Source organism: Cavia porcellus, unplaced genomic scaffold (assembly GCF_034190915.1).
Source record: "Cavia porcellus strain 051 isolate PalLab524CR breed Dunkin Hartley unplaced genomic scaffold, mCavPor4.1 scaffold_23, whole genome shotgun sequence".
NCBI classification, from domain to species: domain Eukaryota; kingdom Metazoa; phylum Chordata; class Mammalia; order Rodentia; family Caviidae; genus Cavia; species Cavia porcellus.
Window position 1 is genome coordinate 12,448,891 of NW_026947506.1, and position 17,205 is coordinate 12,466,095.

Below are 17,205 nucleotides of genomic sequence, written 5' to 3' on the forward strand. Positions count from 1 at the left end.
CACAGAGATTACAAGGAAACTAAAAACTATTGAAAGCTGGCATAACAGCTTGAGAAAACTAAGGATAGGTTATCTGAACTTGAGGGCAGATTTGTAATGCAGGAGCATGAAATGAAATATTTCTTAAAAATAACAAGAAAACAAACAGCAATAATACAAAGGCTAGAAGATGATAAGAGGATCTATAACTTTAGAATTAAGAACATAATAGAAATAGAGACACAAACAAATGAACTACCAAAGCTATTCACAGAAATAATCCAGGAGAATTTCCCTAATTTAGCAAAAGGTAAAGATACTCAGATGTATGAGGCATACAGGACCCCAGCCATCTACAACCCAAACAGAGCTACACCCAGGCATATAATAATCAAAATTACAGAAATCCAATATGAGAACAGAATCTTAAAAGCCATCAGAGACAAGAAACAGCTCACTTACAAAGGAACGCCCATCAGAATTACAGCAGACTTCTCGGTACAAACCATCAAATCATGAAGAGTGTGGGGGGAAATAATTTAAGCTTTGAAAGATAATAACCTCCAGACAAGACTGATATAACCTGCACAACTGTCCCTAGAAATTGATGGAAAAACAAGGTGCTTTTAGGATAAAGAGGAACTAGGGGAATTTGCAACCACCAATTCAACTCTACAGAGGATACTGAAGGATATTCTAAAAAAAGAAAAATACCAAGATTCCAGAAACAGAGGCCACAATGAATGGAGCAGAATGTGAAATGAAGAAGACAAACTGACAACTAATGACATAAAAAGAGCTCCACAGAAACGAGGCAGAGAATGTTGGATGCTTGGAACAGCTATTTTGGAGAAAACAAGACATCATAATAGCTAGTGCTGATTTAATGTCATCTTGTTTTGAAGTCCCATCAAGCTTTTGTTCTTCTGTCTCCATCAGTCTTAATATGTTGTATCTTACTGGGTTTTATTATATGTGATAATATAAACAAAAACTTCTATAGACAAGGAGATTATACACAAACCATAGTTCATTATCTGTTAGTTGATTCTAAATACCCTGTAATACTGTCATTCTCTTGAATGGTTATACACTGTGCTGATATATTTGATGCTACAGTATACGAAGTTATACTCAAAGATCTCAAGGAAAGAGACAATATGGTAACTACCTTTATGTTGGGATATCTTGTGGTGAAACACTATTTTGCTTAAATGTTTATGTTTTGACCTGTGCTGTTTTGTTGTTATGCCCTCTTTTATCTCAATCTCCTTTTTTTATTATTTACTTTTTTATTTTTATCTTTTTAATTAAGGGAAAGATAAATAAAAAATAGCAGGATATATTATAGTAATCCACTTTGATTTCCTATTAATTTTATTTGAAACCCTGTATTGCTCTCACCATCTTGTTTTGACTGATTTTCCTCTATTCTGTTTTGCTTGATAGTACCAAGTTATATCTAAAAGTATAGGCAACAACTGTGAAGACTTCATAAGACAGGACTTCATAAGAAGATAATAGTTAACCAGAATAAGACTCATTATGATGCTCATTCTGGTTAACTATTATCTTCTTATGAAGTCCTGTAATGTCTCCAATGTTTTGGTTTTATTGCTTTTGTTCTTTACTCTTTTGTTCAATTTTATTATAACTGATGATATAGGCAATTCTTTTTAAGATAGCAAGAGGCAGTATGGTAACCATTGTTGATCACCTTGTATTTTGTTTTTACATTATGCATTATGTCCATCCTTTTGATTTGACTGACTCTGTTTTGTTATGTCACATTTGATTTTACTCTGTTCAAAAAAAAGTAATAAGCACTGTGGGAGCAATAAAAACCAAAATGTGTAATTGTCATTCTACAAAAGAGAGAAAAAAAATGCTCTAAAGGATATAACAGCATGTATATTTAAATGTATAAGATACATTAACATATTACTGAGTTTTGTTGGATCATTGAACAGAACTGTTTGCAGTCTCACTGTTTGAAAGTCCACTTTATATGCTTTAATTTTGTAACTTGAACAACTATTTCTAAGAGACAATATGTAATCTATTAACTAGTGATTTTCTACTGTTTATTTTTTCTGAAATTCTGTGTATATTGTACTCTTTTTCTGTTTTATTCTTTATCACTTTAAATAAAATTTTTTAAAAATGTAAAAAAAAAAAAAAAGAAAGAAAGTCTATGCCAGCAGGATGAAAGAGCTGTGCTAGTGGGATGAGGGTTCTATGCTGTAGCTGAGAAGTCACACAACAAAGAAAAGGGATATCCTGAAAGGCAACATCGCTGTCCTCAGCGACATGGAGGCCACAAGCTCCTTCAATGACAAGCACAGTTGGATACATGCCAGGAAGCAGCATGACAAGCTCATCCTGGAGACCAAGCAGCACCTGTCTTTGCCTCCAGAGCCAGGAAGCAATGCTCGATGTGAGGACCAAGGCTTCTCAAGGAGAACCAACAGCTCAGACAACAACTCGTAGGAGAACCCACAATGCCTCCTTAGCACCTCAACCCTCATCCCTTCTTCACGACCTATTTATCCTGGCAACTTTCCTCAGGTGGAGCATCTTCACTCAATGCCATGCTGATGTAATCCAGCTGGTGCTAAATTGATCACCAGTTCTTAATCCAAAACAATGTCTATGTACTTAATGTTTGTCTTTAAAACTTAATTTTTATATTTTTTGGTGAATTGTAATGTTTTTATTTAAAGAGAAAAAAACAGAAAAAAGAGTAGAAATAACACAGAATTTCAGAAAAATAAACAATAAGAAATCACTAGTTGATAAGTTACATATTGTCATCTTAGAAATGTTTGTTGAAGTTACAAAATTAAAGCATACAAAGTGACATTCAAATAATAACACTGCAAACAGTTCTGTTCAGTGATCTCACAAAAACTTAGTAATATGCTTATGTGCCCTACACACTTGTTTTTTATCTTAAAGAGGGTAAGATTAAACATGACAGAACAGAACAGTTCATAAGAAAACAAGCAAGTCCACTGGAGCAAAGCAAGTCCACTGGAGATGTTCACTGTCTATCTTTCTATCTCTGATTTTCTTCCAAATAGCTGTTCCCATCTTCACATGCATTGAATATATACTGAACATTATAGAAGTAATAAATAATTACAGTATGGTGAAGGCTTTTTTGGTGTTCAAGACCTGATTTGGGGAAAGTTGATAATGACTAAAATAATGTCTCTCATTTTCTTCATAGTAGCTGTCTTTATCTTTATGTGTGCTGAAATTGAACATAATAAACTAGACTAATATCACTCTGAAGAGTGAATAATAGTATCCTGAGAAAGAGAAAGGTGAGGAATTGCCTAAACAAAGGAGACAGAGGACATTGTTAAAAGTATATCAGGATTTAAAAGCTACAATAGTCTTATTGCTCTGTGTACTTTGACTATATTTTGTTCTGGTCTGTCTACTCAGATTAGATTTGATGGCACAGACATATAACCCAATAATAGCAGGTTGTACCATGTTAACTATCCTTAATTTCCTATTAACTTAAACTGAAACCCTGTATTACTTATATTGTCTTACTATGACTGATCTTATTTGGAGCTGGTTTGTTTGAATGCTATTTTGCCTTGCTGATTTTATTAACATTTGCTATGCTTGCTAGTATCAGGTCTAAGAGCAAAGGCAACTACTCTGAAGATGACAAGATGTAAAAGATGTCCATTCCAGTTTTGATTATTAATTGTTTTCAAGTCCTACAATGTCTTCAATGTTGTACTTTCATAAAAATAGCGATGTATTGCTATGCTTAACGATGTAATGCCTGATGATGTGGAAAATTCTAGTGAAAATAACAAGAGAAAGCATAGTAACTACTGCAGGTCACATAATAGTGTGGTCTTATGTGTCTTTTTCATATCATGCTTTTCTAGGAATTTGTTTTGTTGTCTTGTTTTGATCTGTTTTTCCCAATAATAAAAATGGATAGATATATGTAGATTCACACATGGGAAGAACTGCTAAACTATTTATGGGAATAAGTTATATACTACATGCTGCTATGTTTTCCATGCTGTGATGAGATACCTGATGATTTCCTAACATCACTTCATATCATACCATGTACATTATGTTGCCTGATTTTCTTTCTCACTAGAGCCAATATTTGGCATTTAAGTAAACCCTTGTTTTCCTAATCATCAGAATTTAACTGTTATGTTTACATTACATCTTTACTTTGCTCTTAAGTTTTTCCCACATGCACCAAAAGTAAAGCATACTACTGTTAATTTCTGATTGCCCCATACTGACAGAACCATACCTTGTCTCCAAAAGCATATCAAAAAATATATTAATATCCCCAGAAATTAAAAAATTTGGCATGATTTATGAGTAACCTTACTGTGAAATGAATTTTTCTTCAATGTGGAGTTGTTTTGCGAAAAAATGTTGTTATTCGATGTATCATGCAAATGCCTTTATTTTATTCCTTGGTGCTGTGAACACATTATATATTTTGTAATTATTACTGTTTTTTCCTCAGACATGGAAATAATGGCATGAAGGGAAACCTAAATTTTGAGCTGTCAGCACAGTAAAAAGTAAATTTGCTAAATTAAGGTTCAGATTGTGTTCTGTTTTACTGAATTGTGAATTTATACAATGGCATATCTCTTTATTTATAAGGACCAGTGCCTGATGGTTGTGGTGTGTGCTGATTATCTTGAAACACATATACTGGACTATGAATCACAGTTGGTTTCCTGTGGCCTGTGATTTTCACTTCCATTTTAACATTCCTGTAATTTGTAAAGTGTTTAATGCAGTGTGGATGAATGCAAAATCTACTTAGGTTCCAATGGAATTGTGTTGTTAAAAACTGTGGTGTCATGAAAACACAAGTGAACAATGCATAGTACCCCTAATCCAGTGAAGATAGCTTGCCCAAGTCTCAGTTACCCTTGGAAAAATAAATTACTCACCTGTTGTATAATCATCACTAAAACTATATCTATTTTTTACCTGAAGTACCTGATATACTTCACAAAGCACATTGTCAACCTCTATGCACTACAGTATGTGGCCAGATTCCGTGCAGCACATTTCTGCTTACCATCAATGGGAAAATTTGGAGTTTGTTTATAGCTCATATTAGAATACTGAATCTATAAGACATGTATCTTGAGTGCATGGACTTTCTCATTTTACCATGAAAGTAAATTTTTCTGGTTGATGCATGCTTGTAATCCTAGCACCTCAGGGGGCTTAAATTAGTGGAAGAGGAAGTTGAGCCCAACCTACACAATTAGTGTGACCCTGTCTCACAATATATCTTCAAGTTCTGCAGATATAGACTAATGCTTTAGTTCTCTTCCCTTTCCCCCCAGCGTCAACATTTTTTAATACTCACAATTACACATCAGTAGTTGTCCTTTTGTCACTTGGACACCTAGCAGTTATCCCCAAGCATCGTTTGGGAAGCACATTTGTTTATGCAATGACCATCCTGAGCATTATTGGAGCAGTTCTCAATTTAACCCATTCGTTCTTGTATTGAATACAGTGGAATTGTCACTTTTATATTCCTTGTTATTTTATAAAAATTAACAAAAAGTATGCAATTTTTGATCATGTTGTATTTAAATAATTGCATTCGTAAGGAGTTACCTATAAAGATCATGCTAAAGGTGATTCCTTTAGACCCAGCATCAGTAGAGGATGAGATGGGATGATCACGGCTTTGAAGCTGACTTCGGGAGGCAACTGCTAAATGATTTAGCAGAGTGTGAAGCAGTTGTTTTTATCCCTGCATTTGAAGTTTAGGTAAACAAGTAAGTTGAGGTCAAGAATATAAATGTACAGTAGGACAAAAGAATCACCAATACAAATTGTGGTTTTTCTTTCACTCATGAAATGTACTTTTTTGGTAATTTGTGCAGCATTTTCAAATATGCCTCTAGTAGAGCAAAACATAGTGAAATATGAAAGTGCCACTTTCCATGTTCTGAATGTAGAGGTATTAAAAAACATTTTTCTTAATGCTATTGCTGCTATTTTGTGTAGAAAATAAGATAGAGTGACAGAACAAGCAAAAAGACTTTGTAAGATATTAATCCTCCTGCATAAACATAGAAGCCACAAAATTCAAACCAAAAAATGAAGAAATAAACTACAGAATGAGAGAAATTTTGCCTGTTACTCTCTGACAGCTAACATGTAAAACCAATAGAAACGTGAAAGGAACACACATTTTTCAGAATATGTACAAATTGCCAAGAAATACCAGAAGAACTAATGAGCATTTTTGCACAATAGAGAAACACAATTATGGACACCATTTCATTGCAGAGAGAACAAATCACCACAAGATCTAAGGTACCTACCTGAGACTACAGGAGAAAAGGGACCATTTAACCTTTTTGGTGGAAATGTAGGTAAGCAGTTCAATTACTAGTGAAGTCAGTTTTTAAAGTATTCAAAAGACTAAAATTAGTAATTCTAATTAATGCAGTGCTTCCTTTAGGGTATCTCTTCCCCAAAGAGTTAAGGACATATTGCAGTGATTCATGCAGATTCCTGTTACTGCAGCAATAGTCATTTTTCTGTGGAGAGCAGCTGCAAGCACTGCACCATCACCACCAAATACCAATGAAGAACAATAAATACTCACCAGTGTACTCCATTTGGTAAATGGAGTGACATTTTATTGTGAAATGGGCTGTAAGTTAGGTTTCCTAGTAGACTACAGATCATTATAAATGTGATAGTCATGCTAATGTCACAAGGCCATCACTAGTACATACTATGTTCATTAGATTTGATATATTTTTCTTTTGGAGGAAGCATGTTGCTATTAAGTTCAGGCTGCCTTTGAAATCATTTTATAACCCAGAGTGGTCTCAAACAATTCTCCTTCCTCAGTGTCTCAAATACTGGGCACCACACAAGAGCCACCAGGCCTAGTTTAGATTTGGTGTAGTAACTGCATATTCAGCATATTTTATTTCAACTGTTTTTGCTCTTAAACTATTTCCACCTTTTACCTCCAGCATCTGTAGAAACCTCAGCCTTGTTGAGGTGGCGATGTGCATACCACATCCTCGTGACATTCTCGTGACATTCTCTCCTGGGTTCAGCGCTGTCACTGTACTGCAGTGAAACAGGTGTACATAACTGTTTCTTTTTCTACTTTCCTTAGAAAAGATTTTTAAAATTTCCTGGGATAATCAGAGGGTCAATAACCCTGTCTATAATTTCATTCAAATGCCCACATTTATGTAGTATGTAGGACACACAGATGGAAACATATCACATAGTTTCAGTGAGAGGTTTGTCAAAACAGATGTGAAGACTACTTTGTGAAGATTTGTGTTCCTGATTATTTCATTAGAATGAGCCTCAGGTTTTGTCACTGTTGTTTATGTGAAGCAGACCTGATGACCACTATAATATATTAAGTGGTATAAAGTCTGTTTTGGATTTTAAGTATCTAAAGAAGTGCTCTGGTGCTGTGGCCCGCTTAGTAATGGTCAACTTGGATCACCCAGTGAATGAAGTCATCATGGTTTTGGGACAGAACATCCATTGAAGGATTATTTAAAACAGCATTAAAGAACTATAGGGAAAGGAGCTGGTCTGTTGATTTTCATGGAGAAGCTGGTAACACTGGTTTTCCAGATATGAACTCAGCCATCATCATCATCAAAGGAGGTCAGATCCTCATTTTTACTTTGCATGGCTACTGTTCCCTTTAGCAGATCTTTGGCCCTTATATTGAGCTTCATATTTTGGCTCCAGTGCTGATCACTCAGCATGGTGGCACAGATCCTATGACCAAGGGAACAGAGTTTCTAGCCTCCAACACTGAACTTTGAGCCTTCCTAGTGTACAACCTAGTGAGACTTGCATGAGACATTGTAAGTGCCTCTAGGTCTCCAGGTAAACTGTTGATGGTCCTTGCCATGGGCTCGAATTCTTCAGCTGTAATTGTACTGGATATTGTCATAGCATTCAATTGCTCAGCTGTATTTTTTGGTCTCTAGTATCTGAAAAGCTCTACATCTCTCTCAATCTGACTTTCTGGGATGAATATTTTAAAATTATCTTATCAATTATAAGTTCCATATTAAGCCTCTTTCCTTGCAAACCCTGACTATAACAGATGGGAAAGCATAGGATGTGACATTTTTGAGACATGAGAAAGTATTTAGTTACCTAATGTTATATGTCATTTTTCTCTTTAGAGAAACCCAGCTATATGAATAATTTGGTTTTGAAGACTGTTGATAGATCCTCCACCACTATCAAGCCATTACCTTGTGTGTTGCACGGGCAAGAAGTAGGTGTGTTAGGAGCCTGGCATGGTGCTGCCAGTCACCTGAAAATCAGCCTTTGCAGCCTATGCTGTCTGACCTCTGTGTGCCTAAATTATCACTAAAGGATGCACTCACAGTGGCAGTCATTTTATATTGACAAATAATTTGCAAGTCTCTCAGGTATTTTAGTGATGTTGCTGATGTGAAGAAAAATGTAGGATGCACAACCTGATTTCCCAAAAATAATTATGATAGCAGCATAGACCTATCTGAACTCATGAAAATTCAGCTATAGGTTGCCCTTATTCCATCAAGAATTTGCCTTGAACCTAAGTGGTTACGCAATGTTTGTTAGACTTCTACAAGCACAAGAGGGATAAGTTTCTCAGAGCCTCCCTGCTCCTTTTGGGTTCACATTTAGACAGGTGTAACAATGCCCTGTTTCTGTGCTCAGCAGAACTCATGTCTTTGCTTCAAACTACTGCTTCTTCCATCAATGCAATTTTAACATTGTGGGGGTAATTTCCTTGTGTTACTCAAACAGCTCTAGGTAAAATGTCATCTCTTCAATTAAGCTAATGGATTTCACATTACCTTTTCTCATTTTCTTACAGCATCTTGTACTTTTCATTTTTCTATATTATCACCACAGTGAATTTCATACTCATTTGGTATGAAAATATTATGCATGCTGAGAAAGAGTATTGACCAAAAACAAAGTTTTACCTGGGTCTCAGCATCGCCTGGCTCACACTGCCATATTCTCTTCTGGTGAACATGGTGACTAAGCATGAATGTGATGAGGTAGGGCAAATGTCTGTCAGTATTCAGTAAGATAGAAAGGCTATGTTTAGGAGTGACAGAAGGTGGCGGTGTTTGAATGAGACCTGAGTGATGTGCACTTGTGATTCATGCAGTTATTTAAAAACTTGTTGGAGCCATTGAAGCTGAGTACACGTGCAGGGCTCTGGCATAGCCTGAGCAGGATTGATCTGAGAATGAGGAGACACTCAGTGAGCATGATAGGTCATAGCTGAGGCCACCTGGAGAATTGCTGGATAGTTTTCCTTAATTAGCATCATTTGTTGCTCTGAAGGTTCCTTGAAACCCTCCCAAGACCCTGCTCAGGTTTTCTCCATTGTCCACTCAACTACTTCCCTGTTCTGATTAAATATGGGGTGCTCAGGATCAGTCAGCCAGCTGGCGTGAATAATTATGAGCTCTGCCAAGGATTTAATCCTCATGCATTGCTAAAGATTTTATCACTTGTTTCATTCTTTTGGGCCTTCACATTGCACCTGTTTGAGGGGTTGAGGATCTAGGCCTGGATCCCAACAGCTTGATACCTAAACAGGGACTTTAAAGTGAAGATGGCTGCTCTCAATGGTGACTTACATTTGCTGGGGTAGTAAATTGCCCCCAAAGCATGTCTATTTCATTTTGTTTGGAAAATCCCTTCATTTTCTTAAAAAAAATCCCTTCACCTGTGAATTCATGATGAATCCTATATCTGAAACGCAACAGAAACATATCAAAGAACTGCTTTTCTTTAGAAAGGTGAGCCCTGTTACTTCCAAAGATATTTTGGTGCAGCTCTTGTGGGAAATTCTAGATCATTGTTCTTAAGGTGGGTGTGGTCACTATGAGAGTTTGGGGAAAATAGGTAAACTGCTGCATTGAGGAGCCTTGAGCTCTGATCTCTGTCTTGCACACCTGGTATCTTTGCTGAGGTGATATTTGGCAGGCAGGCACATGGAACATGCCATGGTTGGATTCCCAGTTTTCATGGATGCACCACTTCTGGTGCTTCTCCACCTCCCCTGGCACTGCCTCCACAAGAGGCAAACCTTGCAAAACCTCTGGGCAACACTTTACCTGTTCTAACTCCCATGCAAAAGGGGGCTCAAGAAGCTAAACAACATGGGGAATTAATTGCTTGTCCTATTTTGCATCAGTGACAAGAGACCCACTTTGAAGGTTTTCAGTAACAGTTTGAAGAGTTAAAATGGCCTGCAAATTAAGCTCAGTGGCATAAACACCTACCTGGAAACTGCAAGATTATAAATTGAATCCCCTCTTCCAAAAGAAAAAAACAAAAAAGATAAAGAGTTTTAAAAAGGCTGTCAAGGAATATGGACTTAAAAGTACTTTTGTAATAGGCATTATTGAGGGTATCAGTCATGGTTATGAAATGAACCCTTTGGAGTGGAAAGCCTTAGTGCATACTATTGTCACTCAAACCCAACATCAGGTGTGGCTCTAAGAATATACTGATGCTGTGGGCAAGCAAGCTATAAATAATTTAGATTGCAATAATGCTATAGGAGCTACTGAATTATGGGGAGAGAGCTTTTTCAGAAATTTGCCAAAAATTCATTGCCACCCTGAGGCTCTTACCTTCAAATGGCTTAAATTGCTTTAAAAGCTTGAAAAAGAATCCTTGAAGGCCTGCATACAAAAGGTTCCTTTAGCACTATTAAACAGGAGGACACTGAACCTTGCCTTACCTTTATACAATGATAAATTAAGCTAGTGAAGGCCATGTGGAAAACACAGCAGCAGCGTATATCTTGTTAAAGAAATTAACATACAAAAATGCAAACCAAGACTACAAAAATGCTTTAAAAGACATTTCTATGAAACCTGACACTGCCTTGGAAATCCCTAGTAAGTTTTATGAGGTCTCTACTACTTTTCATGATTCTTTGCTTCCTGTGACAGCTGGCCTGGTTTTTTCCTGTTCAGATGCATCAAAAACAGGCACTTTTGTGATTCCTGCTGTCACTGAGGCTGATTAAACAGTCATATTGTTGAATCAGTTTTGATCTCTCTTACCCATTCAACTAAATGTTTCTGAATCTGTAGCTCAACTAATTGTCTTGCCTTATATCTCCTTTAAAGCTTGTCATGCTATTTGTGGAAATCAAGGATTTGGCTGCACTCTGGTTTCTACTGCTATTCCCCTAGCAGATGCATGCCAAAGCCTCTCTTTAACTATTGACAACCTATCATTTTCAGGTTTGCTACACACTGGAGCTGAGGTTTCCCTTTTACTTCACTCATCTGGTGACACTTTATTTGACATTGTCAGTGCTATTCCCTCTCATCTCTTGAGATGTACTGGAACACCTATAGTCCTTAGAATTGATTTAATCAGTACTGTCTTACCACTTACCAAGGCTGAGTTTTCCTTTTTGCTGTCCTCTGCTGTTCCCTCTGCAAACACAGAGCTGGGGATTTAGCTCTGTGGCATGCATGCCTGCCTTGCAAGTGGACAGTCATGATTTTGTTCCACTGCTCTTTGAATCCAAATTTTATGTAATCCACTGTTTTATCTTGAACACTTATTTGTAAGAGGATAATATGTAAACATCAACCCGTGATTTCTTACAGTTTAGTTTTTCTTTGAAAGCATATATTCTTTCTACATGTTTTGTTTACTCTGTTTTAATTTAAAAATAAAAAAGAATATCTCTTCTCTTTAAACAGTTAAAGAAGAAAAATGCACTTCCTGCACAGGTTTTTACTATTCTCTTTATGGTGCTATTTACTGTAACTCAATTGTCTGTCCCAATGAGGCTGTCTTCTTCCCTGATTCAAATACATTCTTAATAGTATATACTTCTGACAAAGCCTTTTGTATTATACAAAACTCCCCAAGACCCATGGGGGCCGGGGCTGATGCCTCTGCTGATCTGGGGAAGGGGGACCCTCTGTGTTTTGCTAAGGCCTTGTGTGGGTTCCTGCTGATTGTGTTTGCCCTGCATGGAATGAGTTGGCATCATGGGCTACACAACGTAATTCCAAAATTTCACCTCTCCCTGAATCAGGCCTTGGATCCTTTTTTACAATATCTCTGCTAGTTAGTCTAAAACAAATCCAACTGGTTGATTTATAGTTGTAGATTCTAAATTTGTAGGAAGCTATTGTAATTTGGCTTGATTAAGGATATGCTTGATTGTACTCTGATTTTGTAAGATGTTTGTTAGTCTGAACATATATCAGTTGCCTGTTTGTCCAGTATGTTTGTAAGCAGTAGCTGGGAGTTGCTCAGCTAGTGATTGTTCATACCTGTGAATCAGAAAGCAAAAATGGCCATACAGAAGTGCTCAAGTAGCAAAGAACATCTGTGAAACCACCTGAGGATATGGGGTGCTTGAGGTGACCAGGTGTTCTAGCACTGGGAGCATGGGGTGTACAAGGGCAGCTAGTTTAACAAAGGGGAATGGTGCAGGTACATAAATGGCCTCTGGGGAACTTAAATGTCCTCACAGACCCCTACAAGTTGTGTGCTGATTTCTGTGTTTGTTTAAATCCACACAGATCATCTGTCTGTTTGTCCATTTGTCCACTCTGTGAACAGCTGTTCCTTTCATTTTAAGCTCAGTAAATTTTCTCTTTTTACATGTTTGTATTTTTTGATCAAAGATTTGTTTGGGTTGTGAATTTACAATGCATGGTTTCACATTGGTTGCCAGAAATGTCACAAAGCCTGGGAATAGGAATGCAATATAGTGTTATTCATCGCTGACTTTATAGTCTCATTATTTAGAAATTATATTATTAGGATGAATAAACAAAGTCCCAGGGGAGAAATGGTGGTGGATAGATAACAGCAGGGTACAGAAGCTCTCTGAGATAGTCAACTTGGAATCACAAAAATAATATGGCATAGTGAGTCTCAGACAGAGGGAGATAGACCCTCACAACCCTAATGAAAACTAAGGAGAGAAACCATTTAAAAATACAGTCCCAGTGTTACTATTGGAACAGCTACAGTCTTGGAGCTGCCACTTGAACTCACTGCCACTGCTACACTTGATCTCATGCAGCCAAGATTTATGGAACTACACCAAAGTTCACCAGTTTCAATTCACTGGAGACATTTGCACTGAGGATGGGAGCCAGTGATCTGAACTGAGAGCTAAGCTGGCAGGAAACCCTGCATTGACCTTCAGTGAGTGACAGGAATAAAAACCCTTCCATAAAGAAAAAGGAGCTCCAACAGATGACATTCTCCTACCAGGAAAATTGTACAGAACAAGAGGCTGCAGTGACTTCAGTCAGTTTCTCCCTTTTCAAGTGGGACTGGTGGGGAGCACCTGACCTGGGTCACACCTCAGACTGAGACCAATAGGCTAGCCTGTACCAGTACCAATGCCTGTAAGTACACGATAATGCAGTGAAGCCTCCAACAGGTTGACTAACCCAGATGGGCAGGCCCAGCATAGACTGCCCTGGTCTGTATCTCCATGTTCTTGCCCAGTGCAGTGTAGTCAGCACTTCAGACAAACTGTAACCAACAAACAAAGAAGATGGGCCTCCTATATACACCTGTAGGGAAGGAACAAAATATATGAAAAGAGGCAGCAAAAGAAAGGGTTCCCACTCCCCAATCCTGAGAACATTGATCCAGGAAAAGTAAATGCAAAGGAAAATGAAGACAGCAAACATGCAATATCAGACATGGCACCAGTAGACATAAAGCAATATCTTCAGGAACTCATAGACAATTTCAAAGGTGAAGTATTTAACAATGTAAAGCAAGATACAAATAGAATAATTAATGAAATGCTAAGCACCTCTCAAGAAAAACATGGAAGAAAAGAAGAACCATCTTCCAAAAAAGAGGAGAAATGTTTCATGAGGAAAATAGAGAAAAGATAGAATAAAGGAAGCTGGTTCAAAGAGACTACTAGGAATTTTAAAACTCCATTGAAAGCTAGCAAAACTGCTTGAAAGAAACTAAGGATAGATTATCCATACTAGAGGACAGGTTGGCACTGTGGGATCATGAAAGGAAAAAGTTCTTAAAAATAACAAGGAAACAAGCAGTAACATTACAAAGGTTAAAAGATGACAAGAAGTTTTATAACTTAATAATAACTAATGTGAATGAAGAAGGAGGGGTACAAGCAAAGGAACTACAAAGTCTATTCACAAAAACAGTAAAGGAAAACTTCCCAAGAATAGGAAAAGGAAAAGATATCCAGGTGTATCAGGCATACAGAACTCCAGCCACCTAAACCAAAGCAGAACTACATATAGGCATATAATAATCAAGATCCCAGAAATCCAATATAATAACAGAATATTAAAAGCTGTCAGAGACAAGAAACAGATCATTTATAAGGGAAATACCATCAGAATTGCATCAGACTTCTCAGCACAAACCATCAAATCAAGAAGACAATGGAGTGAATCATTCCAAGTCCTGTTTTTATAGCTCCATACTATCTATAAAGCTGTATTTCTATTATACTGTTATGCACTGATATATTCAATTATACTTTATCTAATGATATAGCCATTTCTATTGATGATAACAAGAGACAACATAGCAACCATGGTAGAACTCCTTGTACAGCACTTTTACATGTCTTTTTAGTTTTATGTATCTCTCGGATTATGTTTTGCTCTGTCCTGCTTTTTTCTGTTTCTCCCTCTAATATAGAAAGAATAGAAATAACATGTTAAGACGCATGCTTCCATAAAACCTATCAACAGTTTACAAGAACTGATCTTATGACACATGGTGAAATGAACAAATACTTTGAAGGGAAAAAAAGGCACTACAGTAACCAGTGCTGATTCTTTAGTGCCATGAGGTGAAATTCAGCAATACCATTAATCTTTGATCAGAGTGATTTTAATCTGCTTTGGTTTATTTAAACTCAACATAAATGAAAATATGGATAAATGCGTACATGTTTAAGTGTATAGGACTGATAGCCATATTAATTAGTTTGTATTAGATAGTTGAACAGAACTCTTTGCAGTCTCCCTGTTTGAATTCCCATTTACATGTTCCACTTTTGTATCTTGAACAATTATTTGTAAGAGGACAATATGTAATCACAAACTAGTGATTTATTACAGTTTATTTTTTTCTTTAAAAGTATGTACTATTTCAACCTGTTTTCTGTTTTGTTTTGTCTTTCTTTAAATAAAAATAAATTTAAAAAGATAAATAAACCAACAAACTCTCTTAGCAATGAGTTTGCTGGACTGAACTCTGATTGATAAATAAGAAAGTAGTTGCTTGGTAACATTTTTAACCAGTTCTTATTCATTGAGTAGAGACTGCAATGATCTCCAGAGCATTATAGGAGACACCTCAAATAAATTTATGAAATGTATTCCTAAATGTACACATTGGTCATTATGAAAAGAAGTAATACATATTTTTGGTTTGAAGATCCTGTATAAATGTTTCACATGTTTATGACAGTTGATTGTAATCAACTTCATGTTGTATTGCATACATTCATATTTCTGGATGCATAAGACTCCATGATTGTAAAATGGGTATTACTTGTGGTAACAGATTTTGGTGTCATGTGCACACCTCTGCTGATACCAAAGACATGTGAGATTCACATTCACCTAAAGATCAATAAGTTAGTCAATAATACACCAAAACTTCTTATCTATTAGATAAGGGTGATTGACTGAAGAAATATTTTATGTCAAATGAGGAATTTAGATTATTAAAAGAATCTCGTGATTGTCATGATGCAATACTATGTATGGTTCTGAATCCTGATACACTATGTAAAATATGGAAATGTTAACACTGTAGGTATTCAAATCCTAAATTGTCCATGGATAGAAGAAAATAGTGTTCATTTAATGTTATAATTTGCTTCATGTTTAGATAAAATAGTAATATTAAAGCTTACTGCCTCTAATATACTGTATTGTTACCAAAAACTTCTGGATGTTCAATAGCTAAGGCTTAGAAGCCAAAACTCTGACAGATGGCCTAAATGGGTAGCCAATATTTTGGTCCCAGCCCTTCAAGGTTGGTGGAGACCCAGAACATAAAATAATCTCTGATTGCATCAACCTAGGATACTCAGTGAGTCCCTGGTTGTCTTATCAAGAAGATGATGAGATCACAGAGGAAAGTCATCTTGAATGCAAGGTTTGCCTAAGAAGAGTGACCATGGGAAATCTCCCAAGCTTTCACAGAGAACAATGTGGTCAAGCAATGGCTGTGACCCTTCCAGGTGGCTGACACTGACAGAAGAGCCATGAGGTGCTATGCATGGTTCTAAGATAACTCCTGAGTAGACCTAAGTGACCTTTATAGGAACAAAGGAACTGATTGTAGTTAATGTAGGTCTCATGTTAGCTTGGTCTTGAACCTCCTGCAGAAAAATTTGGCCTCTGTAGATACAGTGCAATGTAAAATTTTGGCCTTGGGAGAATCTCAGATCACTAACATCATCTGACAATTGCTGTCTATGCTGGTAACTGACTACTGTTATGAACTGATGAACTATGATGAGTTCAATCTCATCTCCTCAAACTCCTCATCTCATCTCCTCAAACCTTCTCCATCTTGAGCTGGCCACCAATCCTGGGAACCAACAAAACAAATAAAGAGATAGATGTTGGAAAGCGTTGAAGCTGAATACATGTGTAGGGCTGTGGTTTGGCCTGGGCATGATAGAATTGAGAATGAGGAGACACCTCAAGGAACAAGATAGGCCACTGCTGAGACCACCTGGAGACTTCCTAGATAGTTTTCCTTAATTAGCATCATCTGTTCTTCTGAGGGTTCCTTGATCCTCTCCCAGGAACATGCACAGGTTTCCTCCATTGTCCACTCAATTCATTGCTTGTTCTGATTAAATACACACTGACTAATGACAGTTGGCTGGCCTGCTAGCAGCATTATGAGCTCTGAAGAGGATTTCATTCTTCCTGCTGCCCTCAAGAGAATGCCACTTGTTTCAATCTTTTGGTCATTTGCTGTGCAATTTTGGGTACTCGAGATTTAGGCATAGGCCCAAACAGAAAATTGACTTTCAAATAGGATAACTGTAAGTTTCCTGAAAAGATTACTATATGTAAACTTTTCTGTATCTGATGATGGAAGTGTTATACTACCGATCAACAAAACATATTGCTACCTTAT